Source organism: Nicotiana tabacum, chromosome 5 (genome assembly GCF_000715075.1).
Source record: "Nicotiana tabacum cultivar K326 chromosome 5, ASM71507v2, whole genome shotgun sequence".
NCBI classification, from domain to species: domain Eukaryota; kingdom Viridiplantae; phylum Streptophyta; class Magnoliopsida; order Solanales; family Solanaceae; genus Nicotiana; species Nicotiana tabacum.
In genome coordinates, this window is record NC_134084.1 from 34,867,766 (window position 1) to 34,891,420 (window position 23,655).

At 36.7% G+C, this 23,655-nt stretch overlaps 1 long non-coding RNA gene and 2 pseudogenes across 1 annotated transcript; 1 reads left to right on the forward strand and 2 right to left on the reverse strand.

The window, feature by feature from the left end:
* Nucleotides 1-2,825: 2,825 nt before the first annotated feature.
* On the reverse strand, nucleotides 2,826-8,904 carry LOC142181131 (uncharacterized). The gene is made up of 2 exons (XR_012709455.1): nucleotides 6,763-8,904; nucleotides 2,826-3,146 (listed from the first exon to the last, which is right to left on the reverse strand). It is a non-coding gene; the product is annotated as an uncharacterized LOC142181131 (long non-coding RNA).
* LOC142181130 (F-box protein At3g07870-like) lies at nucleotides 5,538-6,765 on the reverse strand (annotated as a pseudogene).
* Nucleotides 8,905-11,921: 3,017 nt separating the features above from the next.
* LOC107763140 (uncharacterized) lies at nucleotides 11,922-22,752 on the forward strand (annotated as a pseudogene).
* Nucleotides 22,753-23,655: the final 903 nt, after the last annotated feature.

Sequence of the window (23,655 nt, forward strand, 5' to 3'; positions counted from 1 at the left end):
CACTTTTGATAATTATCTCCATTCTTTCCTTTTTTTTTGTTTACCCTGAAAATATAACAGAATATAATATTGTCATCATTGAAACTTAATCTTAAAACCTATCAATCTCCCCCTTTTTGATGATGACAATCAAGAGGGAGTAAACAAGATTTAAGGATACTTCCTTTTAGGAGTTGCTCCCCCTGAACTGGTGCGTCTTGGGAAGCTGTGCTCATGTCTCCCCCTGAGTGTTTACTCCCAGTTTTTCCCCCTTTGACATCAATCGAAAAAGGAAAAAAATAATAACATACAAAAACACAAAGCATACATAAATATTATAAACATACTAAAGGGGTTAGAGCAGTAGAGCCTTCAACAGGTCATGGAGGGGTATGTTGCGCCTTTGGGCGTTTCTTCTATCTTCAGTTTATGGTTGGTATCTCTCTTTATTCAGCTTCGACTCCTTCGCCAGGAGCCTGCTAGGATATACCGAGCCTAAGGGGGCTCCTAGTTGGTCGTCTTCGACCCTGATCTTTGATTGGTATCGGTTGTGGACGTCCGACCAAGTTACGGCGGGATATTCGACTAAGTTCTACTTCAGCTGCTTCGAAGCCACCGAGCTTCACTCGTTCAGACCTTGAGTAAAGGCCTGCACTACCCAGTCATCGGAGACTAGTGGTAGTTACATTCGTTCCATCTGAAAGCGAGATACGAACTCTCGCATCATCTCATTCTCCCTCTGTTTGATCTTGAAGACGTCGGATTTCCTGGTTGCTACCTTGATGGCACCTGCATGTGCCTTTATGAAAGAATATGCCAGCATGGCAAATGAATCTATTGAGTTCGGGGCCAGGTTGTAATACCACATCATTGCCCTTTTAGAAAGCGTTTCTCCAAACTTCTTCAGCAGGACGGACTCGATCTCGTCGTCCTTTAGGTCATTGCCCTTCACCGTACAAGTGTAAGCAGTAACGTGCTCATTGGGGTCTGAGGTTCCATTGTATTTCGGAAGGTCTGGCATTCTGAACTTCTTTGAATGGGTTTCAGAGCCGCTTCCTCTGGGAACAACCTTTGTACGAACTTCTTGGAATCCACGCCTTTCAGGATCGGGGGTGCGCCCGGAATTTGGTTGACCCTATAATTGTAAGTCTCAACCTTTTTGTCATTGGCTTCTATCTTCTTCTCGCCCGACTCAATCCTCTTTGTGAGCTCCTCGAGCATCTTCACGATAGCGGGGTCGGCTGCCGACCCGTTGTTGCTTGATCTTTCTGGTGCTTGTTCAGTCCGAGGGGCTGTTCTCGGGGCCGCTGTACTTGGAGTTCTTTGGTGACTCTACAACTGAGCGATTGCCAGTAGTTGTGCCTGCAACATCTCAAAAATAACGTGAAGACTAACCTCTTGTTCATCCCGAGCCGGGGTTTTTTGGACTTCTTGTTGGTCTCTTTGGTGCACGCTCCTGTTAGTGTGGGAGCTTATATCGATGTGTTGGGCGTCACGTGAGACCGCGTCCACAGGAATTGGTTCTGGTGCATTCTCAGGGTTTCGTGGTGGTACACCAACACCTGGAACATCCACACCATTCTCTCCATGGTCTTCGAGATTGTTGTTTACCGAGTTAAGACATTTTGACCTAAAATCAAAGATCTTGGGCAAGAAAAAGTGTGAAAGATAACTTGCGTTACGTAGTAAAATCAGCAAAAAAATAGTCACTATTATTTTTAGCCCCACGGTGGGTGCCAAACTGTTTACCGTAAAAATGGTAATAACAATTAAATTTAATTTTGTGGTTCTAAAAATACGTGATCTATTTTTATGCTAGTTGTTAGGGCGATAGGTGCTAAGTGAGGTACTTGGAATCAAGATAAGAGCTTAAACAAGATGTTAACCAAACCAAATGGTTGTCGATCGGGGCCTCGAGCTTGTCTACTCGGGGTCGAGTCTGATGCTCGGTAGGGAGTTGTCGAAGGTAGTCGATGGATGACTAACAATTATAATAAAATTAATGATGGCTCTTTATGGCCAATAATAAGCAATAAATGAAGAACAATGGATAGAACACAATAAATATGAGCAATAAATGAAGTAATGAAATCAAGAGAATATGTTAGAGAGCAGAGAGAATGTTCTTGTGTATTTAGTATGGAGCAACAGGTGGTTACAAAATGACAAGGATCTCCTTTATATAGGAGGGGAAATCCCGATATAGTACAAATATATTTATTACAAGATATGGAGTTGGTACAACTAGTCAATGTCAAGATACGAGTCAGAGCTTAGCTTACTAGACTTTGTCAGCTCAAGTTATGTGCCTTGGGAATTCCTCACTTTCTCTCCGCAACCGTTGATATGTATTGCTCCGAGGTCGAGCGTCGATGGCCCTCGAGGGATTAAACTCGACCGTGGTCTCGAGCCTTCGAGACGTGCGTTCGAGGCGTCGTAACGACGGAAGATTGAACCCTCCGATCTTACCGTATACACACTTTAAATATAATATGTTAGTATTGATTGTTACTTAAATTTTATTGTATCGTATCATTAAATTCGTCGTTACGTAATGACAAAAATATTACTTTATGTAACGACGGATTTGGTTTGCTGGCGTCGTTACCTTGTTTGTTTCTCTCATATTGCCCTTCCTTATTATTAAATAATCATATTTTATCCATTACTCTATTTTTATATAGTAATAATTCTACTATGTATCCTATTTTTCTTAGTAATGTTGCTAGTTTATTCTCCATATTGTTGTGCGTGACATCAAGAATTTATCCAAATATTATATTCATCAAACAATACAAATATAATGCAGTACAATACAATACAATACATTATAAAACGACATGCAACAACCATCCAAACAAGCTTTAAGTCAGAACACACATTCTTTCTCTTCCCCATCTCAGAGAAGAACCCAAAGCCTTTCTAGACTTGAAGATCGGTCAAGTATCAAAACCTGAGAAGATATTCAATCAAGTTTTGTGCTATGGATCAAGATAAGTACCCTTAGCCATTGTTCTTCAGTACCTATTGATTTACATGAGATTCTGAGTAGATTGACTGTTAGAAGTCCAATCGACGAATATAGTTATCCAACAAAAGTTTCCAGTAATAATACCTCTTCATCTGTGCTCTTAGGAGTATTATTTAGAAGGCTCTCCTATTGTTTCCTGTCAAATCATGTGAACATCAGAAGAACATGGTCAATTATAGCTGCAAAACTATGGCCTATATTTTTTTGGTTAGAGGTTTTATTTAAGTTGTGTGTGTGTGGGGGGGGGGGGGTTAATTTGGGTCGGGTAATGGGTATAATTAAGTGTGAATTTTAATTGAACCGGAAAATTTAAAATTGGGGTTAGTCTTTTTAATCTTGAGCTGCCACATGGCCTTCCATCCAAATCAAGAGCAAATTAGTGTCATAGTATAACAATTATTAGGTTTATAATATAGAACAGTGAAAAGGAGGGTAAATTTAAACTATTTTTAATAGTACAAGGGTATATTTGGTCTTTTCCCGTTTAATAAAAAATATTTTTTTTCATCACATAATATTAGAGAAAAAGTTGCATTCAAAGGCATTTATATTATTTAGAGATCCCACCATGTTGTATATCGTGATTGAAAAGTATGACTACAATTAAGGCATCTCAACATAGCAAAAATAAAATATCCTTAACATGTCTGAGCGGATAAACACATAGTCCAAACATGATTTCTATCAGAATAATAGCCCATGTAGTCGCACAAGTAGAGAAAACACGGTAATACAAAGGCATGATAGCAAAACAAGGCACATAATAGCCTAAGGTCTACCCAGATCATAAATAACCATAATGTACGCATATGAACTCGTCACCACTATATGCGCTGCCCCAACACATAACAAGTATCACACTCTACGGGGAAAATACCCTCAAGGTTATATTTGGTCCTTTCCTGTTTAATAACAAATAGGTTTTTTCTTCACATAATATTGGAGAAAAAGTTGTATTCAAAGGCATTTATATTATCTAGAGATCCCACCATGTCGTTGTATATCATCAAGTAACCATGACAAATGCACATAAACTGATAAATTCTTACTACAGATAGCGACTCCAAGAACATATCTTAGACCATAATGAGGCCAGTCATTAAACATTTGAATCCCTAAGTTATCAATGATTTAGATAGAGAACTATCCTAGGAATATTTATGAAACACATACAAGAAAAACCACAATATAGTATGTTGGAATTGCTACATTTAGCTAATGTGCCTGTTAGCTCTATCTTGCCTTTTCTCCTATAGAATTGAAGCCTTCCTTTTCTCCTTTCATTGATAGGGGACTGGCTTGAAGCCTTTAATCGATACAAGGCTCTCAGTATAGTAGGAAACTGAATGAATAAAACATATTCCCATTAGCCTCCTTTATTTTGTTCTCAGGTTGAACAAGAACGGCTGATTTGGAGCATTTCCAACTACTATATCTCCATTGTTCAGACCCCAATGCCTAGTAAAATCGAAACCCATGGCAAATGTGAGCTTTTTTCCCCATAGACCCTCTCCACAGCTACTACCTTCAATTACCCAAACCTCAAGACACTTCGAGCTTGTTTGGAAAGCCACATTGGAAATGGATTTGGGTGTAATTGGGTATAATTACACAGTTTGGCATGTTAGTTTGGCCAAGTAATTACTTGGCCAGCATGGAATTGGGTGTAATTGGAGGGTTGTAATTACACTCTCCAATTCTCAAGGGGAATGTGAGAATTGGTGGTAATTACATTGTGTAATTACAAGGTTGCTTTTTAATTTCTTTCCTTTTTGTTTTTATATTAATTTTTTTTATAACTTTTTGTTTCTATTATTTTAATTTTTTAAATTTTAATTTTTACTTTTTAATTTCTTTTGAAATTTTAAAATATATTTTTCTTTGTACATTATTTATCTTTTGTTTCTTTATTTTTACTTCTTGTGATTCCATGTAATTGCTTATATTTTTTTTAAAATTTTATTATTCTATTTTTTGAAACTACACCTCATAATATTAGAAATAATGAGTCATTAACAAACTTGGCATATAATGAGTGATACACTTAAAGTAAAATTTCGTTGTTGAATGTTGTTATAAACTTATCATATTTCCTAATTATTAATTTGCACTGGAACTTACTATTATTATGTTGGAATTTAACATATGTTAAACTATTTTATTTTATTTTTTTGAATTTTGAAATTGTGTTATATTCATGGTTCTAATTTACTTGTTTTAGTAGTATTGGCTCACATTGCATGTTCTTCATTTTTTTAGTTAGAATTGATAGATTAGTTTTGTCAAACATTTGAATAATATTATGACATTATATTTATAAATATTAATTTATTTTATCAAACATGAATTTCATAATGTTCTTACAAAATATATATTTTAAGTTTTTGTAAGTATCTAAACTAAATATTATTAATTTTAAAATATATAAAAATTGTTTTTACAATATTAGTTATAAATATATGATTATTAAATTAATACATATTCACGAAAAAATATACATCTTAAATACAAAATATAATATCATTTATACTTACAAAAATTTATGGGCATATATTTTTATATTAACTTTTAAGTTTTGATAATTGCTTAATTTGAAATTTAATCTAACTGTGTAATTACACTTGTGCAACCAAACAGTAAACTTGTAATTACACTGTAGTTACACTATGACAAACAAACAGGTGATCGTAATTACTAGGCTGTGTAATTACTACCCTAGTAATTATACCAATTCTAATTACACCAATTTCAATTACATGGTGGCTTTCCAAACAGACTCTTCTTAAATTCATAGTGAGAAGAGTATGCAAGCAATGCAAGTGACCCATGGTAGTTCATGGGCATAAAACTGTGAGATTCAGTAACCAGCGCTTCTGGTACAGGAATAATACTGAACACCTCGCTCCTCAAATCAAACGAGGCAAGAACTGTTTTACGAGGTTCATTCCTGTTTCTAATAACCCACTAAGTAAACACTTCAACAATCGCATCACAGACGCAAGTAGTCACATTGAAGTGAACATCAGCCTTAAGTTCTCTCCAAGATTCAATTTGGTCGAATAAACCTCAACTATAGTTGATTGACTTCCTTTATAGTAGTTTAGAATCCTCATGACCTTATAATCATCAGAATTCTGTTCAAACCCAAAACCCACACAGCCACACTCACATAACATTTGCGCGTCTTTTGCAGCTTAATATTGTGCAAGGGGAGCAGCTTGAATTGATGTATCGACGGGTTCCATAGGCAAATCAATTTACGAACACTTGTGCTTAGACAGACTAATTCATTGATTGAACCTACAACAGAATAATCAGACCTACAGGGTTCAGTAAGCTTTATGAATCAGCTTAGATTTCGTATAGGGATCAAACCATTAGTTGCCCTAGTCTGAACAAGGATATAGTGGTTACCAGGGTCTGAACTAAATCTCTTAAGGTGCACAGAGATGAACTCGGGGGTCGAAACCAGAGTGCGCCAGCGGTTACATACGCACTTTAATAGCCGCAGAGTTTTAACTGGTAATCTTAAGAAAATATCCACAATAATTTCTTCTGCAAGAACTGAAATATTGAATTTTTGTCTTGTATTCTGCATCTTCTCATATAAGGAAAAGCGAGATTCTATTTCTCGTCTAGGCAATCCATCAAGCAGGTTGTATGCAGAAACTATAGTCGCCCTAATTTAACTCAAGCGTTTCAAGAAATTACCTAAATGCTGATTTAAGGGGGATTCGAGTTCAAGCACTTACCTGAGGATGATTTGAAACCGAACCCGAATTCATATTCCGGTTCGTTCTCCCCATTTTGTCAGCTTAGTTTTTTTGATTCCTGGAGTTTACTGACTTTAGGTCAATGGCATTGTTGGGATTTCTTTTTTAATTTTCTGGAAAAGATTCTTGGATCTCTTTTTTCGTTATGGGGTGGAAAGTCTTGAGATGCAACTGAGGTATTTTGACGTGGGGCTGACATGGAAAGCCACTTAGCATTTTTAATGATGTGGTATGCCAATTAAGTTATAATAAAATCTAATATAGTAAGTTTACTGCAAAAAAAGAAGAAGCTATAAGTTGGATGATCATCTACGATAATTAACTCCTTGATTTTGTCACCTAATCAAAGAGGCAAAAATTCAGTTGTACGAAATAATGGAAGTCAAGATGGAATAGATAGAATGTAAAAACTAGTGGAGGATCTAGTGAGATGGTTAGAAAGCTTTACGTTAACAAGAGGTCTTGGGTCAAGTTTTAAAAATAGATTATCTTTCGTTGCAAGTATGGAAGAGAGTCATTGAAGCGAGGGTGAGGAGGACAGTGTCTATATCCGACAACCAGTTCGGGTTTATACCAGGTCGTTCTACCACAAAAGCTATACACCTTGTTAGGAGGTTGGTGGAACTGTACAGAGAGAGAAAGAAGGATTTGCACATGGTGTTTATTGACCTAGAAAAAGCGTATGACAAGGCTCCTAGAGAAGTTCTCTGGAGATTCTTGGAGACAAAAGGTGTGTCGATTCCCTATATTATGGCGATTAGGGACATGTATGATGGGGCCAAGACTCGGGTTAGGACAGTAGGAGGTGACTCTGAGCATTTTCCGGTTGAAATGGGGTTACACCAAGACTCTGCGCTCAGTCTGTTCTTATTCGCCCTGGTGATGGATGCATTAACAAACCATATTCAAGGGGAGGTGTCATGGTGCATGCTATTTGCCGACGACATATTTCTGATTGATGAGTCACGAGCCAGGGTTAACGGGAGACTAGAAGTTTGGAGACAGACTCTTGAGTCTAAAGGTTTCAAGTTGAGCAGAACGAAGACGGAATACCTGGAGTGTAAGTTCAGTACTGAGCCGGGAGGAAGTGGGTGTGGATGTGAGGCTTGAATCACAAGTTATCCCAAGTAGAGGCAGCTTCAAGTACCTTGGTTCGGTTATCCACGGGGGAGGGGAGATCGATGAGGATGTCGCACACCGTATTGGGGTAGGATGGATGAAGTGGAGGTTAGCATCCGGAGTTTTGTGTGACAAGAGAGTGCCAACGATACTCAAAGGTAAGTTCTATAAAGCGGTGGTTAGACCGGCGATGATATATGGGGCTGAGTGTTGGCCTGTTAAGAACTCACATATCCAAAAGATGAAAGTAGCAGAAATGAGGATGTTGAGGTGGATGTGCGGGCACACTAGGATGGACAAGATTAGAAATGATGATATTCGGGAGAAGGTGCATGTGGCTCTCATTGATGACAAGATGCGGGAAGCGAGGCTCAGATGGTTCGGACATGTACAGAGGAGAAGCCCAGATGCTCCAGTAAGGAGGTGTGAGCGACTGGTTGTGGAGGGAGGGCAGCTTAAGAAGTATTGGGGAGAAGTGATTAGGCAGGATATGACGAGGCTTCAGATTTCCGAGGACATGACACTTGATAGGAAGTTATAGAGGTCGAGTATTACGATTGTAGGCTAGGAGGTAGCTGAGTCTTGCGTTACCTTGTACTGTTGTGAGCCTAGTCTGGTTGGGTTTTTGTCTGAAATAGCTAGGGACGTTGCAGTGTCTTACTATTTTCTCTTTTCGGTGCAGGACCTATTTACTAGCCATCATTTTTGTTTTGCATTTTTCCTTCTATATTTTATGTTCCTATTTTTCCTATGATCTCTGTGGTGAAACTAATATTCTCTCCTTTTTGTTTTTCTTATTATCTTGAGCCGAGGGTCTTCCGGAAACAGCCTCTCTGCTCCTTTGGGGTAGGGGTAAGGTCTGCGTACATACTACCCTCCCCAAACCCCACTTGTGGGATTTTACTGGGTTGTTGTTGTTGTTGTTGTTGTTTCATTGCAAAGCACTTTACCTCATTTAGTGGACTTGCTTATTGTAAATTTTAGAAATTTTTACCTCCTATAGCAAAGGTTAACACCTTATTTATTTTAAATAAATTTAAAAAAATTATATTCTATAGATACTTTTTAAGGTTTATAGCAAAATATTTAATTTTGGTTACTTCCTAACCCTAAGCCACTAAATACGCTAATCAGTTACCCTATTTTTTTGGTTTCGATTCCAGTGATCAAGCGAGCAAGCATCTCTCTACTTTGATACATCCCATTCTCTTCCCTCATCCCATTAAATTTCCGATCTCCTCCTCCTTCCCCCGGATTTGTGCAAAGCCCACTTCAGAAATTGTTCCGACTCCCGCATCCGACGACTGCAACAACTTGAACTTGGTCCAATTGAACAACCTTGCTCCAATGGGCTATTTGGGAACAAAAATAATCCTGCTGATGTTGATTTTGAATTTGATTTATTGATACAAGATGAGTACCAGTTCGATATCTTCTCACTGTTGGCCCCGGAACATGGGCATACTACATAGGCTAATTCTTATGATTTTTATTTTTATTTTTATTTTTTGTGAAAAAATAGGGTCAATATAATGTTTTTACAATTAACGTTGATATAGCTTTGGCAGCAGAGCCTGGATATACTAGATTGGCTAATTCTTCTGATGCTTTCTGAAATTTTTGGGTCAATAATGTATTGCCAATTAGCTACAACGTTCAGTAAGATTTGTTATGATTTTGCTCTATTGTGTAGAGCATTTCAATGTATCTCGCTGTATTTCTATGTATTTTATTGTATTCACTATCTTTTTTTTCCATTGTAATTCAATGTATCTCGTTGTATTTCATTGTATTCAGTGTCCTTTTTTCTCATTGTATTTCAATGTATCCCTCTATATTCTATCTATTTCATTGTATTCATTGTCTCGCTATATGCCATGAATGTATTCATATGTTTTTTTAATTAATATAATTTATGTATTCAGATCTATTATATAATTTCTCTGAAGATTGCTATGTTTTTGGGGTATTTTGCGGTTGAGAATCTTTTTTATAACTAAAAAATACAAAATTTGTTATAATTGAGTTTGTTGAGTTATATTAGGAGTCTATTATGTTAATTGATTCACTTTCCGTTTTAAAAACAGTGTAATCCCCTATTTCACGCCGTGAATACAGTCAAATACAATAATCTGTCCAGCTGTAATCCCATGTTTTACTCCATAAATACAGTCGAATACACTCGAATACAACAACTGATTAGCTGGACTTCCCTGATTCACGCCTATTTTTGCTATTATATTCATGAATACAATAGCTTAAATACATCAAATATATCTTATAACCACAGAAAATGTATATATTCCGTAATATAACAAATGTTATCTATAGATATCTAATTACTACCAAAAGATAGTATTTTATGAAGATTTCTCTAAATTTTAATTAGTTGTCGAATCAGTTGACTCAGAATACCGAATGATAAAGGGGTAAAAAAAGAAAAGATGAAGAAGCTAGTGGAAGACTTGAAGCGTGATTGACTACTTGGCTTCTTTCTGGTACCAAAATTTCAAAATTGGATGGCACCACCAAAGGCAAATGGAACGCTTTTAGCAAATGAATCGTCATCGCAAAACGCAAGTGAAAAGTTGGGTGGATTATATAAATTATAAAATCTAGCGGAGGATCTTGATATGCACAAAACAAGTCAATATGGACGGATTCAAGGTTCAAAGAATGAAGCTAATTTAGAAAGAGATTTCCTACTAATAGCATGTTTGGGCAAGCTCCTTTTTTTTCAAAAGGGTTTTTTTTGGTCAAAAACACTTTTGGCCAAAAATTGAGGTGTTTGACCAAGCCTTTGAAAGTAAAAAAAATGTTTTTGAGGAGAAGCAGAAGCAGTTTTGGAAAAACAAAAAAAAGTAGCTTCTTTCCAAAAGCACTTTTTTGAGAAGCACTTTTGAGAAAAATATACTTAGAAACAGTTTTTTAAAGCTTGGCCAAACACTAATTGCTGCTCAGAAGTGCTTTTCAAACTAATTATTCAAACACAAACTGCTTCTCACCAAAAGTACTTTTGAAAAAAACACTTTTGAAAAAAAAATATTTCTCAAAATAAGCTGATTTTTGTAGCTTGGCCAAACGGGCTATAAGCTGAGCGAAATAAGCATGGGTTGGCCACTGTACTAAAAGTTGATCCTAACTTGCACCAGCAAAAGTTTACTTTGAGATGGCAAAAGCTTGACATTTCTCGTATGAGGCATCGCATTTGAAGGATCACCACTGTGACACAGCTTGAAATTCAGTGCTTTTGAAAGATTAGTAGTTTTGTTTCTAAAAAGTAATGTAGTAATGGTTAAGTATATAATAGCATGTTAATTAAATTCGTAAACAATGACAAACAAACATTTCTATTAAATACTATGAAATAAACATTTCTATTAAATCTAAATGTCCCACTATTAATCTGAAGTTTATATGAGTAATTATTTGAGATTACTTCTATAAATTAATTTAAAAAAAATAAAAGTTTGTCTGGAAGGAATATTCAAAGAGCACTTGATCGAACACTAAAAACTGGGCAGAAGTTTTAGTCATCCAGTGACAGTATTTCATCTATCTCAATTTGTTCAAAGTACTAAATTGATCCATTCTCTCATCCAATCAAACTTGATGATCAACTTTTAAAATTAAAATTTAACTATTCAAAAACTACGTAAAGGTATTTTAAGTTAAAACTACACGAGTATCAAAATGTTTTAAAAAAATATTAGCCAAAATAATTTACTTAATCTTAGCTAGCATTTATACATAGATTTGGTTGAAACTTGAAAAAAATGAGTTTTTGAAGATGAGACGAAAAATAAATTTGAAGTTTTGTAGGTAGAAAACTTTAAAAACTACTCTAAAGTTTTTTTTGAGATTTGAAGATTTTGTTTTCAAAATATGCGAAAAAATAGTTAAAATTTATAAACAAACAAATATTTGAAAGAAAGCTTTATGGCCTAAATCTCAGAAGATGAAGGCTGATCAACCTTTAGGGATAAAGAAATTGTATCTGATAAATTCTTTTTAACAGAATGGATGGGACCATCAATATAATGGGCGTGAATTCAACAATCGAGCACACAGGCTACGCAAAGGAAAGTCCACTATGGCTAATACCATTTGCCTAGCTTTATATATTTAGTGCTTGTCCCTACTTGGATTGAGTTTTGACTCGTAAGCAGTCGATGTCAAAATGCGAATGTCACCTCTGACAAATAATAGCTTCTTTATTTCAACAAATTTTTATAGTAGTATTCTTTTTCTCATAACAAAGGGAATATAATAATGTCCGGCGTCGATGGATATATAAATGGTGAAATCACACTTTTCACATTTACAATTGAGACCATACTAACAAAGTGATGGGAAATTGCTCATCAATTATCCAATTGGGATGTGACTCCTTACTTTAAATGTTTAAATGTACCACTACAATTTTGTAATAATCGTAAACAAAGTTCCTCCCATTCGCTCAAACAAAATTACTGGAGAAAACCTCCTCTTCTCAGCTTCTACCATTATTTTCGTTATTTTTTCACGTTATAGCAACATGCTTAGCCATGAATATAAGCACTGATCAAACTTCTCTTCTAACCTTGAAAGCCCAAATCACTTCAAACCCATATCGCATTCTTTCAACAAACTGGTCTTCTTCTACCTCTGTTTGTAACTGGATTGAATCACTTGTGGCTCTCGTCATCAACGAGTTGCTGTACTCAATATTTTAGGTGTGGGTTTTACTGGTACCATCCCACCACAACTTGGCAACCTTTCTTTTCTTATTTCTCTTGATCTAAGCTACAACAATTTCCAGGGTGAACTTCCACCAGAGTTCACTCGTTTGGAAAAGTTGAGAGCCGTTGATCTTAGTTTCAACTTCACTGGAGAAATTCCTAAATTTCTAGGTGATTTACAAGACCTTCAAATATTCACCATTGAAAACAATAGTTTCAGTGGGTTCATTCCTTATTCTATCTCAAACATGAAGAATCTTGGATTCTTGAATCTGAGGTACAACAATCTGGAAGGAAATATTGTTGGACTTTAAGTCATTGGGCTTTAAAAGAGAAGAAGTGTGAATTGGAAATGAAGGGAAATAAAATGGAGGGAAAATGAAAATTTGAAGAAGTGAACTTTTGTCTTGCACTTTGTCCCTCATTGGTGAGGGGCAATCACATTTATGTGCTTATATATAGATTCACTTCTTAAAGCTCTTAAAAGGAGTTGAAGAGAATGAACCCTCGCGCCGTCGTCGTCGCTCGCTCGGCTTCGGCTTCGGCTTTGTCAAATGATCGATCGGACAAAATTTATTTAATTATTTAATAATTAATTAAATGCCAAATCACTGCTGAACGTTCAGAGGGCCGTTCAATTATTTATTTAATTATTTGTCAAATCGACCGCGGCAGGCCGCGTATTTTCTGAAAAGGCACCTTTCCAGACACCTCTTTTGATATTTACCTATAAATTCTGAGGCAAGGCTGCATCTTCAATATACGAAAAAGACTCTAGAACTTCTTTCTTTCTGAATATACTGCATCCTAATTCGCAGTCTCTCTCTCTCAAATTCGTAAGTGTGATTTTGCTCCGTTCTTTGAGTTCGTTGGTATCCTGCAGTTTGTATTGCCACTGTTGCAGGAAGGTTTATTCCGTTTTATCCTGGGAGGATTTAATCCATTACCTTGGCAACGTGTGAGGGGGTTAAAATTCCTTAAGGACGCACAAGAAAATTGTGGACTCGGAATATTTCTGATTCTTTACTATTTAATATATTTCTTTATTCTTCTAACAGTTTCCTGAATTTTGTTTTAACTCAGTAACGTTCACAAGCTTAAGGAATTTTATTTTTACTAACGTTTCTGTGTTGATTATTAAATTATTTTCTTTATACTTTGTTGGAGACTAAAGCCTTGTTGCTTTCTACTCCTATAATTGTTTCTGTCCGGTTTAAAGTACATAAAAACTTTGCCGGAATAATAAACGTACGGGTTTGAAGTATATAAAAACTTCACCATTGTTACGTGTTGTATGGTTGGTTTGGTATTCAGTTTGAAGATATCAAAAACTTCACTGATTAACAAGTTCTGTATTGTTTTCAACTTTACAGAAATATGACTAATGAAAACCAAACTAATGGAAGTGTTGCGGGAACGGTTGCTGCTGTTACAAGCCGTTCTACTCCTGCTCATGCTATGGCACCGGCAGAAAAACCCGGAAAGTTTTCCGGGATTGACTTCAAACGTTGGCAAATGAAGATGCTCTTCTATCTTACTACGTTGAGTTTGCAACGTTTCATCAAGGAGGATCCTCCGGTCATGGCTGATAATACTCCGGATGATGAACGACTTGTTGTAACTGAAGCATGGAAACATTCTGATTTCTTGTGCAAAAACTACATATTGAGTTGTTTGGAAGATGGCTTGTACAATGTCTATAGTGTCATGGAAACTTCAAAAGCATTATGGAATGCACTAGAGAAGAAGTACAAGACTGAGGATGCCGGACTTAAGAAGTTCGTGGCTGCAAGGTTTTTGGATTTCAAGATGATTGACACTAGGTCCGTCATAACTCAAGTCCAAGAATTACAAGTCATTGTGCATGACCTCCTTGCTGAAGGTATGACCCGAATCAATAATTTTATTAATAAGATTTATCTTATTATTAATTATGAATTTATTATTGAAGGTATGGTCATAAATGAGGCCTTTCAAGTCGCTGCTTTCATTGAAAAGTTACCTCCGTTGTGGAAGGATTTTAAGAACTATCTTAAACACAAGCGGAAGGAGATGACACTAGAAGACTTGATTGTTCGTCTGAGGATAGAAGAAGACAACAAAAATGCTGAAAAGAAGTCACGTGGAAACTCGACAATAATGGGGGCAAACGTTGTTGAGGAGGCGCCACAAAATAAGAAGAGGAAGAAGGCTTCCGGACCAAAGAATTACCCAAGCAGGAAAAAGTTCAAGGGTAATTGCCACAACTATGGAAGATCTGGGCATAAGGCCGTGGATTGTCGTGCGCCCAAGAATGATAAGAAGAAAAAGAATCAAGCTAACATGGTTGAAGATGAAATGGAAGACTTATGTGCCATGTTGTCTGAATGCAATTTGGTAGGAAATCCAAAAGAATGGTGGATAGATTCTGGAGCCACCCGCCATGTTTGTGCTAACAAGGAGTTATTTTCTTCTTATGCCCCCGCAGGACCCGACGAGACAATCTTCATGGGAAATTCATCTACGGCCAAAATTGAAGGAGTTGGCAAGATTGCGTTGAAGATGACGTCGGGAAAAATAGTGACTCTAAATCAATTCCTCCATGTTCCAGAAATTCGCAAGAATCTTGTGTCTACCTCACTTCTTGTCAAGAATGGATTCAAATGTATTTTTGTTTCTAATAGTGTTGTACTTAGTAAGAACGATGTATATGTAGGAAAAGGTTACCTAAATGAGGGTCTTTTTAAGCTAAATGTAATAGCAGTTCCTATCAATAAAGTGAATATTTCTTCTTACTTACTTGAGTCAAACACTTTATGGCATTCGCGTTTAGGTCACGTAAACTTCAAAACATTGCGGAAGATGATAAATCTAGAAGTATTGCCAAAATTTGATTGCATTAATTCCAAATGTCAAATATGTGTAGAATCAAAGTATGCTAAGCATCCTTATAAGTCCGTTGAAAGGAATTCAAGTCCTTTAGACTTAATTCACACAGATATTTGCGACATGAAGTCAACACCATCTCGCGGTGGGAAAAAGTATTTTATTACTTTTATTGACGATAGCACGAGATACTGCTATGTTTATTTACTTAATAGTAAAGATGAGGCAATTAATGCTTTCAAGCAATACAAGAGTGAAGTTGAAACGCAACTAAACAAAAAAATCAAAATGATAAGAAGTGATAGGGGTGGCGAATATGAATCTCCTTTTGAAGAAATTTGTTTGGAAAATGGCATTATTCACCAAACAACTGCCCCTTACTCTCCACAATCTAATGGAATTGCGGAGAGGAAGAATCGAACATTGAAGGAGATGATGAATGCATTGCTAATAAGTTCTGGCTTACCACCGAACTTGTGGGGGAAGCTATACTTACAGCTAACCGGATAATCAATCGTGTACCTCATAGTAAAACACAGTCCATTCCTTATGAAAAGTGGAAAGGAAGGAAGCCTAGCTTGAAATACTTCAAAGTGTGGGGGTGTTTAGCTATGGTACAAGTTCCTAAACCTAAAAGAGTTAAGATAGGTCCAAAAACGGTTGATTGTGTGTTTATTGGATATGTAACCAATAGTAAGGCATATCGTTTTCTGGTTCATAAATCAGAAAATCCTGAGATTCACATTAATACGATAATAGAATCAGATAATGCTGAATTCTTTGAAACTATTTATCCGTATAAAAAGGAAAGTGAAGTGACCTACCAAAAGTCAAAACGACCTCGGGAGGAAATAACAGATGGTATGCCTAATGAAGAAAATCCAAGAAGAAGTAAACGTCAAAGGATATCTACTTCATTTGGTTCAGATTTTCTGACTTTTCTGTTAGAAAATGAGCCTCGTACCTTCAAGGAAGCAATGTCTTCCTCAGAAGCACAATATTGGAAAGAAGTTGTCAATAGTGAAATAGAATCTATATTGAGCAACCATACCTGGGAATTGGTTGATCTTCCTCCGGGTAACAAAACATTGGGTTCTAAATGGATTTTCAAGAAGAAAATGAAAGACGATGGTACCATTGACAAATACAAGGCAAGACTTGTTGTCAAAGGATTTAGACAACGAGAAGGTCTTGACTATTTTGACACATACTCGCCGGTAACAAGAATTACATCTATACGGATGCTAATAGCGTTAGCCGCCTTGTATGGTCTTCAAATCCATCAAATGGATGTAAAAACAGCCTTCTTAAATGGTGATCTTGAGGAAGAAATTTACATGAACCAACCTGAAGGGTTTGTGGTTCCGGGAGAAGAAAAGAAGGTGTGTAGTCTTGTTAAGTCTCTTTATGGATTAAAACAAGCACCCAAACAATGGCATGCAAAATTTGACCAAACAATGTTGTCAAATGGTTTTAAGATTAATGAATGTGATAAGTGTGTTTACATTAAGAACGTTCAAAATCATGTAGTCATTGTTTGCTTATATGTTGATGATATGCTAATAATGAGCAAAGACATTGCCGACATTCAAGCTACTAAGCGTATGCTTGCTAGTAAGTTTGATATGAAAGACTTAGGAGTTGCCGATGTAATTCTAGGAATTAAAATCCAGAGGACTCCTCAAGGTCTAGCTTTGTCTCAATCACATTACGTGAAAATGGTACTTGAAAAATTCAAACACTTGGAATTTAGAAGTGCAAGGACTCCAATTGACTTAAACCATCATCTTATGAAGAATAAAGGCGAAAGTACGTCTCAATTGGAGTATGCTCGTGTGTTGGGAAGTTTAATGTACATCATGAACTGTACACGACCCGATATAGCTTGTGCAATAAGTAAACTTAGTCGATTCACAAGTAATCCCAACAAGCATCACTGGGTGGCTATGAAACGAGTTCTGGGATATTTGGAGTATACCCAAGACTACACTTTGCACTACAATAACTATCCTGCGGTTAGTGAAGGATATAGTGATGCTAATTGGATAACCGGCTCATCAGAAACAAAGTCCACAAGTGGATACGTGTTTACTGTTGGTGGAGGAGCAATATCTTGGAAGTCTTCCAAACATACATGTATCGCTCGCTCTACAATGGAATCAGAGTTTAAGCATTGGATAAAGCCGGTGAAGAAGCTGAATGGCTTCGGAATTTTTTAGAAGACATTCCGTTCTGGCCAAAACCTTTGGCTCCTATTTGCATACATTGCGATAGTGAGGCTGCAATAGGACGGGCAGGGAGCGTTATGTATAACGGAAAGTCTCGTCATATACGACGAAGACATAATACCGTTAGACAACTACTTTCTAGTGGAATTATCACTATTGATTATGTAAGATCAAAGGATAATGTTGCGGATCCACTTACAAAAGGCTTAACTAGAGAGGGAGTTGAGAAATCATCTAAGGGAATGGGACTATGGCCGAGGACAAGTCAACATGGCGGTAACTCTACCTAAAATTTTGGATGTTCCGAGATCTAGGTTCAAGGAGCTCAAACAAAGTTGTGATTGACCGGTTCAACATTGTCAAAACAAAATCTTTGGTCCATTTTCGTGATGAAGACAATGTTCAGTAACAAGGATAGAACTTTACACGTTCTTTAATGATTACCTAAGTTTGATGAGGTATTTATCAAATAATGTCAATCTAAAGGATTACACGTTTAGGAATAACCTATGTAAGTGTGAAGAACAAGCCGCTTCAATGAGAATTCTGTAAGGCCAATTCTCTACGCACTTATGATACCAGGCGGTGTTCATGGCTAAAACGAACACAACAATGAGAACCAAAAGACGGTTAAGGGTTGGTTGTGTGACATATGGCTGTCTAGGTATACACTAAAAGTTCGACGGTTCAAAGATATCAAATCTACCGATTGACCGAGTATATCCGACATATATTCACTACGGAAAGTTCAAAGGGAAACCTACTTATCCAGATGCAATTAATCCTTACTTGCAAAATCACATAGCTTTCATCTATGATCTTTCTTGATACAGCCTTTCCCATTCATGTGGGGGATTGTTGGACTTTAAGCCATTGGGCTTTAAAAGAGAAGAAGTGTGAATTGGAAATGGAGGGAAATAAAATGGAGGGAAAATGAAAATTTGAAGAAGTGAACTTTTGTCTTGCACTTTGTCCCTCATTGGTGAGGGACAATCACATTTATGTGCTTATATATAGATTCACTTCTTAAAGCTCTTAATAGGAGTTGAAGAGAATGAACTCGCGCCGTCGTCGTCGCTCGCTCGGCTCGGCTTCGGCTTCGGCTTCGGCTTCGGCTTCGGCTTCGGCTTCGGCTTCGGCTTTGGATTTGGATTTGGATTTGGATTTGGCAAATGATCGATAAGATTATTTTTGGACAAAATTTATTTAATTATTTAATAATTAATTAAATGCCAAATCACTACTGAACGTTCAGAGGGCCTCACTGGCCGCGGTTCTGCCGAGACCGCTGTAGAATCGCGGCAGTCAGATTAAGAGAAGCTCTCTGGCCGCGGTTCGGCCGCGATCGTGGTAGAACCGCGGCAGGCCGCGTATTTTCTGAAAAGGCACCTTTCCAGACACCTCTTCTGATATTTGCCTATAAATTCTGAGGCAAGGCTGCATCTTCAATATACGAAAAAGACTCTAGAACTTCTTTCTTTCTGAATATACTGCATCCTAATTCGCAGTCTCTCTCTCTCAAATTCGTAAGTGTGATTTTGCTCCGTTCTTTGAGTTCGTTGGTATCCTGCAGTTTGTATTGCCACTGTTGCAGGAAGGTTTATTCCGTTTTATCCTGGGAGGATTTAATCCATTACCTTGGCAACGTGTGAGGGGGTTAAAATTCCTTAAGGACGCACAAGAAAATTGTGGACTCGGAATATTTCTGATTCTTTACTATTTAATATATTTCTTTATTCTTCTAACAGTTTCCTGAATTTTGTTTTAACTCAGTAACATTCACTAATATTCCTATGGGAATAGCCACGTACTCTTCAGAGTTTTAAATGGTTGAGGATTGGATTCAATAAGCTCAATGGCGCTAACGTGCTCTCCATATTCAACATCTCGACACTGGAATATTTGGATCTCAGAAATGCTGGTTTAACTGATGATCTTCCATCTGATTTGTGTCGTCGCCTTCCAAGATTGCAAAGGCTTGGACTTAACTTCAACATGTTAAGTGGAGAGATACCAAGAAGTATATCAGAATGCTCGAAACTTCAAGTCCTATTGTTGTTGCAAAATAACTTTATTGGAGCAATTCCAAGACAACTTGGGAAATTACATCTGCTGCAAATCTTAGCTCTTGGGTTTAACAAGTTACAAGGTATCTTTTTCTTTTTGAAATTTAGTTACCAATTATCCCCGGAAAGAACTCAACTTGTAGCATTGAGCACATCGGCAGCTCTAATCTTATTTTGAGATAAATTACTTCTAATCCAGCAACGTTACTTAAATCAGTTCATGATTTTTTTTAAAATCTTTCTGCTTAGCAATTTGACAGGCACAATTCCTGATGAGATTGGCCATCTTTATAACTTGAAGCAATTGGGCATGGAAAGAAATAAATTAACGGGCTCAATTCCTTTAACCATATTTAACATTTCATCACTTCAAATTTTATCAATGTGGGACAACAAGCTTGAAGGACCTCTACCAAGAGAGGTCGGAAATTTGACTATGCTTAACGTACTTGATTTGGGAGTCAATAACCTAACAGGTATTGAATAATATTTAATCAGATAAGATATTAGAATTCTAGTTCTTGAAATACTTTTACTGATAATAATCTTACTGAATTTTGCAGGTGTACTTCCAGATGAGATTGGTAACCTTCAACAGTTGTTGCAGCTTAAGTTGGATTTCAATACCTTTAGTGGGTCGATCCATGTTAGTATCTTCAATATGTCAAGTCTTGTATCTATTTCACTCATACAAAACCACATTTCAGGTAATCTTCCTTCCGCTATAGGCCATAGATTATCCAATCTTGAACGAATTTTTCTAGGTGCAAACAACATTAATGGATTTTTACCTAGTTCTATCTCAAATTTGTCTAAGCTTATCATTCTCGAACTCAGTGCAAATGAACTCACAGGTTCAGTTCCCGACTCTCTAGGAAACTTAAGACTTATTGAAATTCTCAACTTGCAAGGCAACTCCTTTACTAGTGAATCTTCACCACTGAGCTTTATTACTCCTTTGGCCAATTGTAAACACTTAAGAGAATTGATATTGTCTCTCAATCCCCTAAATGCAATGCTTCCAAAGTCCATTGGCAATCTTTCTTCTCTTCAAATATTTGAGGCAGATGGATGTAACCTCAGGGGTCATGTTCCCATTGAAATCAGAAATTTGAGAAATTTACCTTATTTGAAGCTGGAAGACAATGACTTGACTGGCATTGTACCCAGAACAATAAGTTCTTTGAAAAAACTTCAACAGTTTTCACTTGGAGCAAACAGAATAAGTGGTCCTTCCCCAAATAGTTTGTGTGAGCTATCCAACTTGGGTTTGTTAAACCTTTCACAAAATCAAATTCAGGGAAGTATTCCTAGTTGCTTGAGGAATGTGACTTCCCTAAGGGAGGTTTATCTTTATTCCAACAACTTCACCGCTGGCATACCTTCAAGTCTGTGGAACCTTAAAGACATCTTGAAGATGAACTTGTCTTTTAATTTCTTCAATGGCTCTTTACCACTTGAAGTTGGAAACCTTAAGGCTGCGATACTTCTGGATCTTTCCTGGAACCAAATCTCAGGTAATATTCCTAAAACAATAGGACGTCTACAGAAATTGAGTCAACTGTCTTTCGCTCATAACAGGATTGAAGGATCTATTCCTGAGACATTTGGAGAACTGATAAATTTGGAAGCATTGGATCTTTCATATAATAATATCACTGGTGTTATTCCAAAGTCATTAGAGGCACTTAAGCAACTAGACTCCTTTAATGTCTCATTCAATAAATTACACAGGGAAATTCCGAATGGAGGACCTTTTGTTGATCTCCCTTACCAGTCTTTCGTGTCAAACGAAGGATTATGTGGTAACCTTCAAATACATGTCTAGGCCTGTCATGGTAAATCAAAGAAAAAAATCGTGATATTTATCGTCGTTGTCTCTTCTGTTATTGCTTTAGTAGGCCTTGCTTCAGTGATAGTTTTCGTGTTGATGAGACGTCACGATAAAACAATCAAAGCTGATGAATAGTGGTTGCCAGATGTAGCACCACAAAGATTTTCCTATTATGATCTTCAAAGAGCAACTCAGGACTTTGATGGAAATAACTTGCTAGGTAGTGGAAGTTTTGGTTCTCTTTACAAAGGGGCATTGACAGATGGGATGATTGTAGCTGTTAAAGTTTTCAATGTGCAGATGGAAGGTACATTTCAAACCTTTGATAAAGAACGTGAAATTTTGTGGAATCTTCGTCACAAAAATCTCACCAAGATTTTAGCAGCTGTTGTATGTTGGATTTTAAAGCATTAGTACTTGAGTACATGCCAAATGAGAGCTTAGACAAGTTGCTATATTCTCAAGATTGTTTTTAAACATAAAGCAAATATTGAATATCATGGCTGATGTTGCATCTGCTTTGGAATATCTCCATCATGGTTACTCGGTACCTGTTGTTCACTGTGATCTGAAGCCTAGTAACGTCTTACTTGACAAAGACATGGTGGGACACCTGACTGACTTTGGCATTGCAAAACTCTTAACAAAAGAAGAATCCATTGCTCAAACTACAACCTTTGCCACAATTGGTTACATTGCTCCAGGTGAGTTTTTTTTATTTAAGGTGTAACAAGGTTTTTGATTAATACATTATAAGTTAATTACTGACATTTGATTTTCATTTTCAGAGTATGGACTGGAAGGCCTTATATCCAAGAGGTCTGATGCTTATAGTTATGGTATCATGTTGCTGGAAACTTTTACTAAGAAGAAACCTATCGATGAAATGTTCATGAGAGATTTGGATTTGAGAAGCTTATTCACTTCCTGATAAGCTGGATCAAATCATAGATGGTGACTTACTAACACTAGATGAAGAAAACATAAGTGACAAGTTGCAATGTGGGGCATCAGTTATGGAGTTAGCCATGAATTGCATAGCTAAATCTCCTGGTGAAAGGATGAACATGACTGATGTTGTAGCAACATTGAAAAAGATCAAAGATCGGCTTTCTTCCCATTATGGAACGACCTAATGAATTGACAACAAGTACTATCCAAATCCTATTTGCGAAGAGAAAAACAAGTTATGAATTTCACCGGTATTAACCATCAGTAATTGTTTCTCGAATGCTATTGCAAAAGATTGTGTTGCTTTAGGAAGTTAAAGGCATGGAAGCTCATTTACTTCCTACTTCAAGAAGTTACTATAATTTTGGAGACTACTATTAGTATAAGCCGTTGATAGCTTGTGTAGGTTTTTCTTTTTCTTAATGATTAATATTAGCTTTAAGAATTTAAGCTTTATCCTCCATTTTTGTGCATAATCATTACTAAAGCATTTTTCCTTTTCCTCATTCTTGTAAGTATCCTTCCAAGAAAATATACAAATGAATATATCTTATAAAAGTTTTTAACAAGAAAGTATCTTAGGCAAAATAAGAGTTTATTTACCATGAAAATGGTAACAACAATTAAATTTGTAAATGAAATTTTAAAAATACGTGATCTATTTTTATGCTAGTTGTTAGGACAGTTGATGCTAAGAGTATGAAGTTTAATGAAAGAGATTCAGGCTTAAACGAGACAGTAATCGAACCAAGAGACTTGTAGCCCGAGCCTCGGACTGGTCGATGAAGGAGCCTCGGGGACGATATCCGACTCGGTCTCGAGCTATCGGGGGTAGTCGGGGATGGGATAACAATTGAGATATGATCATGCAAGGCTCTTTATGGCCAATACCTAGCAATAAATTAAGAACAAATATGAAAGTAATAAACGTTAAGAGTGGCCTCGAGCTAATAATAACGAGCAAGTTAGAGAGAAGAGAGAGAGATAGATATTATTGATTTTGTGAAGAATAGTTGGAGCAACATCAGCCCCTTACAAAGTAGTGTGGGCTCTCTTTATATAGAAGGGGAACCCGGATATAGTACAAT